The 12,248-nt window shown below is 43.2% G+C and overlaps 1 protein-coding gene across 2 annotated transcripts in view; it reads right to left on the bottom strand.

The window, feature by feature from the left end:
- Nucleotides 1-12,248, bottom strand: part of IQGAP2 (IQ motif containing GTPase activating protein 2) — a 287,229-nt gene that overhangs the window by 157,531 nt on the left and 117,450 nt on the right. The window lies entirely within an intron of this gene.

Here is a 12,248-nt window from a genome sequence, read left to right on the forward strand (position 1 = left end):
CAAGAACAAGCTGGGACTGAAAATGAGGTGGAAACACACTGAGAAGCCACCACACCAGTCCATGATGGAGCTAGAAGTCTTATGCATATAAAGAAACATGATTCAAATTATTCCAGCTAAGAAGAAACACTCAGATTTGAAGCAACTTTTAACCAGTTGTGACCAATCTGTTGGCAAGACCTGTGCCACAGGGTTTACGGCAAGCAACGATAGATACTAGATTTCAGAATTTACTGGAAAGTGTCAGCAGAGGTATTCAGTAGCTAGGTAGAGCGTAAATATTAGTCATTTCTAATCATCTAAATTATTAATATCAACAGGAATAAATCGAGACTAACTTTAGCTTCAGAAAGTCCATTCTAGCAGGGCTTGCAAACAGATGCCTGCAGCGGGGAGGAAGTTACTGGCAAGGGGCAGAGCTGCCCAGGAGAGGGCTATGTGCTACTCAGTCCTGCTGCCTCATGAAAACGTGAACCACTGGGGCTCTACCTTCAAGATTTCCTTGTAAGTGGAAAATCCAAGTTTTTACAAGCTTTTCTGATTTTTAAATGTTCAGAACTAATTTAAAAATAGTTAAACACTCTGCATGTCGAACAAAACACATCTTAAACTTTTATAACGTTACAAAGAGAAGTGAAAACATGCCCCACGAGTATGTTTTCAGATGCGTGAAGGTTGGCCATAAATTTACAGGGTTCACAGATGTTCTTTCTTAGCAGATATCTGAAAAGTATAGTTTTAAAAAAGGGGCAAGACACTATATTCACACAATCAATATACTGATGATAAAAATACATTAGAAGCATAAAAGTAAAATAGGAACAGTGAGGAAATGCAAATCAAAGCCACAATGATGTATCACCTCAATGATCGATCACCTATTAGGATGGCTATTTTAAAAAACACATAGAAAATACCAAATGTTACTCAAGATGTAGATAAATTGAAGCCCTCATGTATTATCGGGAATGTAAAATAGTGTAGCCACTGTGGTAAGCAATTTGGCGGTTCCTCCAAAAAGCAAGCAGAATTATGTATGATCCAACAATTTCACATTTGGGTATATACCCAGAAGAACTGAAAACAAGGACTCAAGCAGATACTAGTATACCAATGTTCACAGCAGCATTATTCATAACAGCCAAAAGGTAGGAACAATCAAAGTGTCCATCAACAGATGAATCTACAAAACGTGGTAAATCCATACAATGGATTATTCACCCTTAATAAAATCCCAATACGTACAACAACAGAGATGAACTTTGAAGACATTATGTTAAGTGAAATAAGCCCGGCATAAAAGGACAAATACTGTATGATTCCACTTATAAGAAGTACCTAGGATAGTCAAATTCATCGAGACAGGAGAGTAGTGGTTACTGGGAGCTGGGGGGAGTAGGAATGGTGAGTTAGGATTTAATGAGGAGTGTGTTTCAGTTTTGCAAGAGGAAGTAGGTCAGGAGATAGTGGTGATAGTTATACAACATTATAAATGTATTTGGTGTCACTGAATTGTACATTTAAAAATGGTTAAAATGGCCAATTTTTTGTTACATAAATTTTACCATAATTAAAAAAAAAAAAAAGAACAGGGATATATGTAGGGAAGGTAGTCAAGAGGAGGAGTCTTTCTTACCTACTGGCTTTTCTCAGCAACCAAATGGACCCCCAAGGATTCCACCCCCCAAGCCCTCCAGCACACGTACACAAACACCACCCCTTACATCTTACAGCCTGGAATGGCCCTGAGGACGTATGGTGACCACAGGAATCTCGCTGCTCTACAGGACGTTTCCACAGGGCCACTGTGTATGGCTGTACAGGTGGACTCTGTGTACAGGAGCCTGGCCCCGGGGACCAGCCTGTATTCTGGAGGAAGGGGTGCCTTTTCCTTCTCACAAAGACACTTTAGTCTAATGGTAGCCCTGACTTGCCCTACGTTCAAATTGATCTTCCTTTCTAATTCTCTACTTCTGTTCATGATAACCTCTATTCTCATTGACCCCATGTTCAAACTGCAATGTCCCTTTCTGTTCTCATTCCAGCTGGTTCTTGGCTTCTACCAACCCTGTGCTTCTCTCTCCCTTCATCTCCTGTCCCCTCTGCTACATTGTCACCTGCCCTATTCAGGCCCTTTGATCTCTGGCCTGGCCTTTTACCTTTGACTAGGGCACCCTATCTTCAGCAAACTGTCCCCAGATGATCCAGTTTACAAGTGGCTGCCAGATTAATTTTCCCCAGACAGGGATCACCATTTCACTCACATACCTCCAAGGGCTTCCCTTTTCTCTCTTGTGTGTGCTGAATAAATGAACAATAAAGTACCTTACTCACACCTAATTGTCAAGTCTATTATTTAAGGTGATTGTCAGTTTCTTGTGATTTTTCCTTTGTTAGGTGAATGTGAAGCAGCAGCAGTGATTCAAACAATCTCTCCAGCAGAACATACATTTCCAAGTTATCAGCAAGGAGTTAGTAGATGGGAATTGAAGAAATCTCGGAGAAGCTTGAACTTCTCATCCCTACGGCTATTAATAATTTTGGGGGGCGCCTGGATGGCTCACTTGGTGAAGTGTCCAACTCTTGGTTTTGACTCAGATCAAGATCTCAGGGTTGTGAGATCAAATCCTGCCATCAGACTCACCAGTGGGGAGTTTGCTTGGAATTCTCTCATCCTCTCTCTCTTCCCGCCCCCCTTCTATTCATGCTTGTGTGCTCTCTCTTTCTCTCAAATAAATAAGTTTTTTTTTTTTTAAGATGATGTCTCATTCTGGAAGCTGCAAAGTCCAAAATGAGGGTGCCAGCATGGTCTGGTAAGGGCTCTCTTCGTGGTTCATGGCTGGCACCTACTCATGTGTCCTCACATGGCAAAAAGGACTGGGGAGCTCTGTGGGATCTATCTTATAAGAACACCAATCCCATTCATGGGGCCTCCACTCTCATGAACTAATTGTCTCCCAAATCCATCTCCTAATACTATCACATTGGGCGTTAGGATTTGACTATAACAATTTTGGAAGGACACAAACATTCATACCATAGCAAAGTCCATGGAGACTCTTGTGGTACCTTCCTAAAGTTAGATTTATTTTTAAGCCTACAACTCACATCCTATACCAGGACCACTAAGTATTAACCTGGTTCTGCAACAAAGGATGCATTGAAAAAACATCCCTTGCACTAGATGGTAGGTATTTCAAGAAAGGGAATGTTACTAATATGAAGAAGAAATAATTGAATGGGACTTACTCTTATTCTTAGATTTATAGCCAAGGCCCAGGGCTGAGGACAATGAAGCTACCCTACTTAGAAGGCCATAGACAGGGCAGCCTGGGTGGCTCAGCAGTTTAGCGCCACCTTTGACCTGGGGCGTGATCCTGGAGACCAGGGATGGAGTCCCACGTCAGGCTCCCTGCATGGAGCCTGCTTCGCCCTCTGCCTGTGTCTCTGCCTCTCTCTCTCTCTCTTTCTGTCTCTCATGAATAAATAAATAAATAAAATCTTAAAAAAAAAAAAAGGCCATAGACAAGTAGGGATAGACAGTGCCCCATATTGCTTACCCAGAGGTCACAGGACCAGTCCTACTAGCTGACCACATCCCCTCCGTCCACCTAGCTTCAAGAAAAGGGAGAATGGTTGATGCTGGCTTTGTGTGGAGGGCAAGTTTCTAGTGCAAGTTACCACCTGCTTCTCCAACAAGTTGGGAGCATTGTGAGGGGTTCTAAGACAACCTCTAGGACCTCTAGGAGGGGTACCTGCAAGTAGAGGAGAAAGGCATCCTCTTCCTTGTCTGCTGCTTGCTGAGCTGTGGAACTCACAGGCCCACTCTGGGCTGGCAGTAAGGCAGAGAGGGCCATGTTAGAGAGTTGGGAGAATTTGGCATCCATTACCTGGACTGGGGGGATACACCCATCAAAACAGAGACTGGCCTCCATTTTTGAGCTAGAGATGTGGAAGGTGGGAAGCCCACTGGAGGAGCTCCCTGGAAGCAGAGCTTAGAGGCATCTAGGTGTACCACTATCAGGAAAGAAGGTGGAATGCTCCACTCCATTCCAGGTTATTATAACCCCTGGGCAGCGTGGGAGGGGAACTCTGTAGTTAACAGAGGTCTTTTTTAAGGAGTGTTCAAGTTAGTGGGGCAGGAGCCCTAAGGTCGCCAGGCAGCTGCTGAGCCAGGCAACAGGACACTGGGCTCTGAGGAGGAGATGGGAGCATGGATGGGACATGAATACCCAGCAATACCAAAGCGAGACACAGCACCTCCTGAACACGTCCCGTGCAGAAGAGGCTGAGGGGAAGCTGCACACAGCCCCAGGAGAACCATACACAGCATTTGTGCAGAGACCCCTAACCTCAGAATGAACCAGATGGAAGTACTTTCTCACCACCAACTGTGACTTGCTGAGTTAAATAACTGCTGGACCCTTGCTCTGTTTCCTGTCACACGGGGAGGAACTAGAGCTCAGGAGAGAGGAGAGGTACACAGCTTGAACTGGATATGAGATTAGGGAGTTTTAGAAAGATGAAGGAATTATAGAATATGGTCAATATATATCATCCAAGGACTGGAAACTGGGATTTGCCAGAGCACAACTGTAAGCAATGCCTAGAAAGAAAGTTATTTCATGCTGCTAGCCTGAACAAATTCAAGAAAAGCTCCTCAAGAAAGCAGCCATATTGAAAGTAGATATAAGTTCACATAAATTATAAACTCTTCCAGGACTCCTGGATGGCTCAGTGGTTGAGCGCCTGCCTTCAGCTCAGGTCATGACCCCAGGGTCCTGGGATCGAGTCCCACGTCGAGCTCCCTGCAGGGAGCCTACTTCTCCTTCTGCCTGTGTCTCTCCCTCTCTCTGTGGAGAGGTTTTATTTATTTATTCTGTGTCTCTCATGAATAAATAAATAAAATCTAGGAAAAAAAAGTCTTCCTAAATTGTGTGCAGCTGAAAAACAGTACAATAGGATTGTACTGTAACTCGAGGCAGGCCAAAGTTTACCACGGGCCACCCCTGGTCACTCTCTAAGGAAGAGGCTTCAGCTAAAGGCCTCTGCCAAGCCTCAACTTCCTGGGAAGAGAAAGGACACACGACCAGACTCACACAGGTCTGCACTCACACCTCACCCCCCATCCTAGTAGGGTACCGGGGAATCAATGGGTATGCCATCCCCACTACATTGAAGGCCATACGCCAGCCACTTCACTTAAGAGCTGTGCCACGTCACAGTGGTAACCCTACATTACAGAAGCCATCTAATCTGAATGCTATCTCGACAGTCCAAAAGATAAGGCCAGGACTCTGACTAAGCTTGACTCTAGAGCAAATCCATGCTGGCTCTGCCCCACTATACCAAAGAGCAGAGAGGGCTAAAAAATGAGCTCAACGGAGACCTCCAAATGTCCCAAGTGATTTTAGAATTGGCAGCTGTTCACCAGCAGTTTTAAAATGCAGATGACTTTATTACATGTTCAAGTCTATAAAGCCTGCTGTTGTGATAGCTTATTATACATAATGACACTAAGTCAATATGTCCACCCCCTTCCCTCGTCTCACAAAGGAACGCCACCAGTACTGGACAAGTGCAGTCTGACCTTTCACAGAAAGACAAAACTACTATTGAGAAAAAAAACACAAAAAACAAGAAACCAGTTCTGAACAGAATGCACCAGAATCAAACTTGCCAAGCTGTCTGTACTGTGGAATTTTGCAGTGTTTAATGTCAACTGTCCAAAACTGGCCTTGTGGGTCTCTCTCAAAGAATCTTTAATACCACTATGACTACCCAGTTCTGTAGGTAGCATTTTAGATAATCAGAAGTTCCTGGAAACTACTGTAGAGCACACTACTCAGGAAAGGCATTTAGTAACCTTTTAAAAGCACTGAACCAGAGGGCTTATCTTAACCAAATTATCTCAGCAGCCAGTATCCTTGCTGGTTGAATCACTATGCAAATATCAGGGTTCTGAGTCAGTGAAAATTGCTGAAAGGGACTTGGTTTAGTAAGCACAAGGTCTTTTCCCTAGAAATGTAAGCCGTGCTTTAAAAGGTGTTCTCACATTTTGCCTTCAAGATATCACTGGTACAGAACTCACCAAGACAACTTTTTACCAATAAAAAAGACAGCATCCCAAAACGAGAAATCCCAAAGCCACTATCCCTCCCTCTGTGATATTAGTAGGTAAAAAAATATGTATATATTATACTTTCAATTTTAGATTGAAAATTTAATTCCTTTAATAGGAATTAAAGAACTGAAAATTTTTGATACTTCCCATGAAAAGGCCAGTGAGTTCTTCAAACCATTTTTAAAGGCACCAAACAAAAGGAGCAGGTCCTAACACTTCAAATTGAGATGAAAAGCTACGTCTCACCAATTCTTTTTTTTTTTTAAAGATTTTATTTATTTATTTGAGAGAAACAGAGATGGAGCAAAGCATGAGCAGGGGGGAGGAGGCAGAGGGAGAGGGAGAAGCAGACTCCTCAATGAGCAGGGAGCCTGATGCAGGGTTCCATCCCAGGACCCTGGGAATTATAACCTGAGCCGAAAGCAGGCGCTTCACCAACTGAGCCACCCAGGTACACCCCTGTATCTCATTAGTTCTTTAAAGAAAAAAAAAATTTTATTTTTGGATAGGAATTTTTTTTGTCCAAACCAATGTTTCCCAAACTATGCAAGATTATGCTCTCAGAAAGCCAGTTAAATGGTACATGTTGGTAAGGAATAGTTTTTTTTTTTTTTTTTTTTTTTTTAAGATTTATTTACTTATTTATTCAGAGAGAGAGAGAGAGGCAGAGACACAGGCAGAGGGAGAAGCAGGCTCCGTGCAAGGAGCCCGACGTGGGACTCAATCCTGGGTCTCCAGGATCACACCCCGGGCTGTAGGCGGCGCTAAACCGCTGCACCACCGGGGCTGCCAGGTAAGGAATAGTTCTAAGGAACATATTCAGATAGTACCTCCCTTTCTTATGTTTCATCAGTCACAGTCATTAAAACAAGAAATAACAAAGATTCGTAATTTCTACCATCATTCTCATTCAGCTAGCTCAGTCATAATCCTTATTTTCAATTTGAATTTCAAATCCTCTCTACAGGTTATCAATCATCACTAGTAAGCTTAAGAAGGGCTTTGAGCTATACAAGCTTTGCTTCAGTCTTTTCCTCTCTGCTTATAGCAAGGGAGTCACCAGTCTTCACTGGAATGGGCAGAGAAGTTTCTCAGGGACTGACTCAAGTCACTCTATTACAGGGACTCAGGGGCAACTACAGGGCAGTTCTATGGCCCTGCATTTGGTTTAATGCTCTATCATAGCCACTTCGAAATTCTTAACTTTTGAACAAGGGGGTCTCATTTCTTCATTCTGCAGTAGCCTCTGCAAGTTTTGTAACTAGTCCTGCAGAAATGTGATTTTTAAAAATGGCATTGACTTCAATGGATGAAAGCCCTAGATGTGAGACAGGGATCCATCAAAATCTGAGAGAACATAGGCAGCAACCTCTATGACCCCGGCCGCAGCAACTTCCTATTAGATATATCTTCAAATGAAGGGACAAAAACAAAAATGAACTACTGAGACTTCACCAAGATAAAAAGCTTCTGCACAGCAAAGGAAACAGTCAACAAAACCAAAAGACAACCTATAGAATGGAAGAAGATATTTGCAAATGACACATCAGATAAAGGGCTAGTATCAAAGATCTATAAAGAACTGATTAAACTCAACACTCAAAAAACAAGTAATACAGTCAAGAAATGGGCAGAAGACACGAACAGTCATTTCACCAAAGAAGACCTACACATGGCCAACAAGCACATAAGAAAATGCTCCTTATCACTCAGCATCAGGGAAATACAAATCAAAACCACAATGAGATACCACCTCACACAGGTCAGAATGGCTAAAATTAACACATCAGAAAACGACAAATGTTGGTGAGGATGTGGAAAAAGGAGAACCCTCTTACACTGTTGGTGGGAGTGCAAACTGTACAGCCACTCTGGAAAACACTGTGGAGGTTCCTCAAGAAGTTAAAAAGAGAGCATCTGGTCACCAAGCTCCGTGCCAATGTGAATGCCCGCACCTTTGTGGGAAACACACCCCTACACCTGGCAGCTGGACTGGGATCCCCTACTCTCACCCACCTCCTTCTAAAGGCTGGTGCTGATACCCATGCAGAGAATGAGGAGCCCCTGCGCCCACTGCCTTCGCCCCCTACCTCTGGTAGTGACTCAGATTCTGAGGGACCTGAGAGGGACGCCCGAGGCAGCTCCCGGGGCCATACACCTCTTGACCTCACTCGCAGCACCAAGGTGAAGACCTTGCTGCTAAATGCTGCTCAGGACACCATGGCACTTCCCCTGACCCCACCCAGCCCTCCAGGGCCAGAGCTGCCACTTGAGGATGCAGTCCTACAGAATCTAGAGCATCTGCTAGATGGGCCAGGAGCCCAGGGCAGCTGGGCAGAGCTAGCAGAACGGCTGGGGCTGCGCAGTCTGGTGGACACATACCGGAAGACTGCCTCACCCAGCGGCAGCCTCCTGCGCAGTTACAAGCTGGCTGGTGGACTTGGCAGGCCTGCTGGGCGCCCTGTCTGACATGGGCCTGGAGGAAGGAGTGAGGCTGCTGAGGGGCCCTGAGGCCCGAGACAAGCTGCCCAGCACAGAGGTGAAGGAGGACAGTGCATACGGGAGCCAGTCGGTGGAACAGGAGGCAGAGAAGCTGGGCTCACCCCCTGAGCCACCAGGAGGGCTCTGCCATGGGCACCCCCAGCCTCAGGTGCACTGAACTGCTGCCCACCAACCAGCCCCCTCCCTGGGCCCCTCTGTACAGCACTCCTGCCTATTCCAGTTCACTATGACCTAGCAATTGCACTGCTGGGTATTTACCCAAAGGATACTAGAATAGTGATCTGAAGGGGCAACTGCATCCCAGTATTTATAGCAGCAATGCCCGTAATAGCTAAACTATGGGAAAAAAGAGCCCAGATGTCCATCAACAGATGAACAGATCAAGAGGATGTGGTTTTTTATATATAATGGAATATTACTCAGCCATCAAAAAATGAAATCTTGGGAATCCCTGGGTGGCTCAGCGGTTTAGTGCTGCCTTCAGCCCAGAGCATGATCCTGGAGTTCTGGATCGAGTCCCACATCGGGCTCCCTGCATGGAGTGTGCCTCTCCCTCTGCCTGTGTCTCTGCCTCTCTCTCTCTCTCTCTCATGAATAAATAAATAAAATCTTTTAAAAAATGAAATCTTATCATTTGCAAGGATATGGATGGAACTAGGGGTATTATGCTAAATGAAATAAGTCAATCAGAGAAAGACAATTCTGTGATTTCACTCATATGTGGAATTTAAGAAACAAAACAAAGGATCATTGGGAAATGGAGGAAAAAATAAAACAAGACAAAAATCAGAGAGGGAGATAAACCATAAGAGACCCTTAACTCTAGGAAACAAATTGAGGGTTGCTGGAGGGAAGGTTGAGGGGAAGGGGTAATTGGGTGATGGGCATTAAGGAGGGCACTTGATGGAAAGATCACTGGGTGTTAGATACAACTGATGAATCACTGAACTCTACCTCAGAAACTAATAATACACCATATGTTAATTAATTGAATTTAAATTAAAAAAAAAATGGCATTGAGGTTAAAAAAAAAAGTTTTACCCTATACCATACTTGTAACTTACAGGGTTTTTATTCTACTTTTAAAAATACAGACCTCATTATTTCTTTTAAAAGATTTATTTGAGAGAGAGAGAGAGAGTGAGAGAGAGAACAAGAATGCATAAGCAGGGAGAACAGCAGAGGGAAAGACAGCAGACTCCCTACTGAGCAGGGAGCCCAATGTGGGGCTCAATCCTAGAACCCTGGGATCATGACCTGAGCCAAAGGCAGATTCTCAACCAACTGAGCCACCCAGGTGCCTTACACCTAAATATTTTTATATTTTCAAATATTTTTATATTTTCAAACAAAGTTAAGGTAAAGTATTAAGTATACTTCACCTGGATCACTGCAAAGAGTTTTCAACTGTTTCTTCAGAATCTACTCCTGCCCAACACCAATTTGCCTTCATATTGGCAAAGTTCTTGTGTAGTACAAACCTGATCTCACTTTGCTTAAAATGCTTCAATGACTTGTCCACTGCCTGCAGCATCAGGTCCACTAAAGACTTCAGGTAGCTATAAGGCCCTGAGCTTGGCCTGCCTGATGCTTGGCCTCACTGGCCTTCTTTCAGTTTCTAGAAAGTGCCTGCTCTGTCCCCACCTCATAGCTCTTGCACTTGCTGTCCTCTGCCCAAGGGACAAATATTCTGACCTATGTGCAAGGATTCAGATAAAATAAGGTGAAAATCCTAGACTCAAATTAGCAATCATTACTGGCTTTTATATCATCAAAGAAACACAAGAAGGGTCTGACAAAGGCTTAGAATTCTTAGTAAATATGTTTCTCACTTATGTTATGCTTTGGGCTACTTTTCCAATGGTGAGGACAGTGGGACTCCATCCACCTATGAAACCTGGGGCAATAATGGGAAGATGCAGGAAAAGCCAGTTTTCAATCTTTAAGCTCAGGTTAACCAACCACCTTTATCATATTCCTGACCTCTTAGATACAATGTTCATAACCAAAGTGGATGGGTTTTGGAAAAATAAACTGGAAGGTACTAATGGGACCTCACCAAAGAAGATATACAGATGGCCAATAAGCATAAGAAAAGATGTTCCATATCATACGTCATCAGGGAAAAGCAAATGAAAACAATGAGATACCATTATGCATCCATTAGAATGGCCAAAATCTAGAACACTGTCAATACCAAATCCTAGCATGGATGTGGAGCAACAGGAACTCTCATTCTTTGCTGGTAGGAATGCAAAATAGTACAGCCCCTTTGGGAGATAGTCAGTTCCTTAAGAAACTAAACTTACTCTTATACCACCAGCAACTGTGCTCCTTTGCTATGTACCCAAGGGTGTTGAAAACTTATATCCACATAAACCCCCCCCACACACACACATTTATAGTAGCTTTATCCACAATTGCCAAAACTTGGAAGCATATCAAGATGTCCTTCCGTAGGTGGGATAAACAGATTGTGGTACGTTAAGATTATGGAACATTATTCAGAGCTAAAAAGACATGAGCTTTCAAGCCATAAAAAGATATAGAGGAACCTTAAATATTTATTATGAAGTGAGAGAAGCCAATCTGAAAAGGCTACATGCTATATTCCAATTATATGACAGTCTGGAAAAGGCAAGACTATGGCCACAGTAAAAAGATTGGTGGCTGTAAGGTGAGGGAGTGGCGTGAATAGGTGGAGCACAGAGAATTTCTAAGACAGTGGAACTACTCTGTGTGGTACTCTGATATGAGTACTCTGTATTCATAATGATAAAAACATCATTATATATTTGTTCAAACCCAAAGAATGTACAACACCCAGAGTGAACCATAATGTCAGCTATGGACTTTGGGTGATTATGATATGTCAAAGCAGATTCACAAATTTTTTTTTCCATTCAAGAGAATATTAAATTGTTTATTGATTACACATGATGATGGATGATACACAAGCTTTAATCCCATCTATAATTTTATCTGATACCATAATTCAATTTAGATATATTGCATAGGATGTGCCAACAACCATAATAACCAGATAAACTCCAGGACTTCGCTTGGGTGACCCTTTTAACGGTGAACTCCAGGTCACAACACATTAACTGTCAGTTCAACCACACAAAGGTTTGTGGAGACAATGGCTTCTGTGCCCAGGCAGGTTGCAAATAAATTTCGAATGGAACCTGGCATCACCCGGAAGGAATCCTAACTTCACACTGTTGGGGTAGTTTACCAAGATGGCTTCAGAGTAGACTAACTTTACACAGCACATTTTTAAAAAGACGCATTTATTCAGCGTCATGATCATTTAGCAAACAGCATGGGTGCAAAAAAAAAAAAAAAACTACATTAAAACCTTTTGCTGGAATGCTTTACACTCTCCACAGAACAGAAACTAAAATAACCTGTTTTATACAATTAGTCACAAATACAGTCCTTGAGTTTTTTGCCCATACACACAAGTATTGTCTAAGACGTGTCTTCTTTGTAGCAGCCAGGCCCTGCCACCACCTGCTCAGCTGAGTTCACAAATCTGTTGTAACCTGTAGCTTCCCTGTCCCTTCTGTGGCTCTCCTCTCCTGCTAAGCTTTGTTTCCTGGCAGTAATTAAAACCTTC

Source organism: Canis lupus, chromosome 2 (assembly GCF_048164855.1).
Source record: "Canis lupus baileyi chromosome 2, mCanLup2.hap1, whole genome shotgun sequence".
In the NCBI taxonomy this organism is placed as follows: domain Eukaryota; kingdom Metazoa; phylum Chordata; class Mammalia; order Carnivora; family Canidae; genus Canis; species Canis lupus.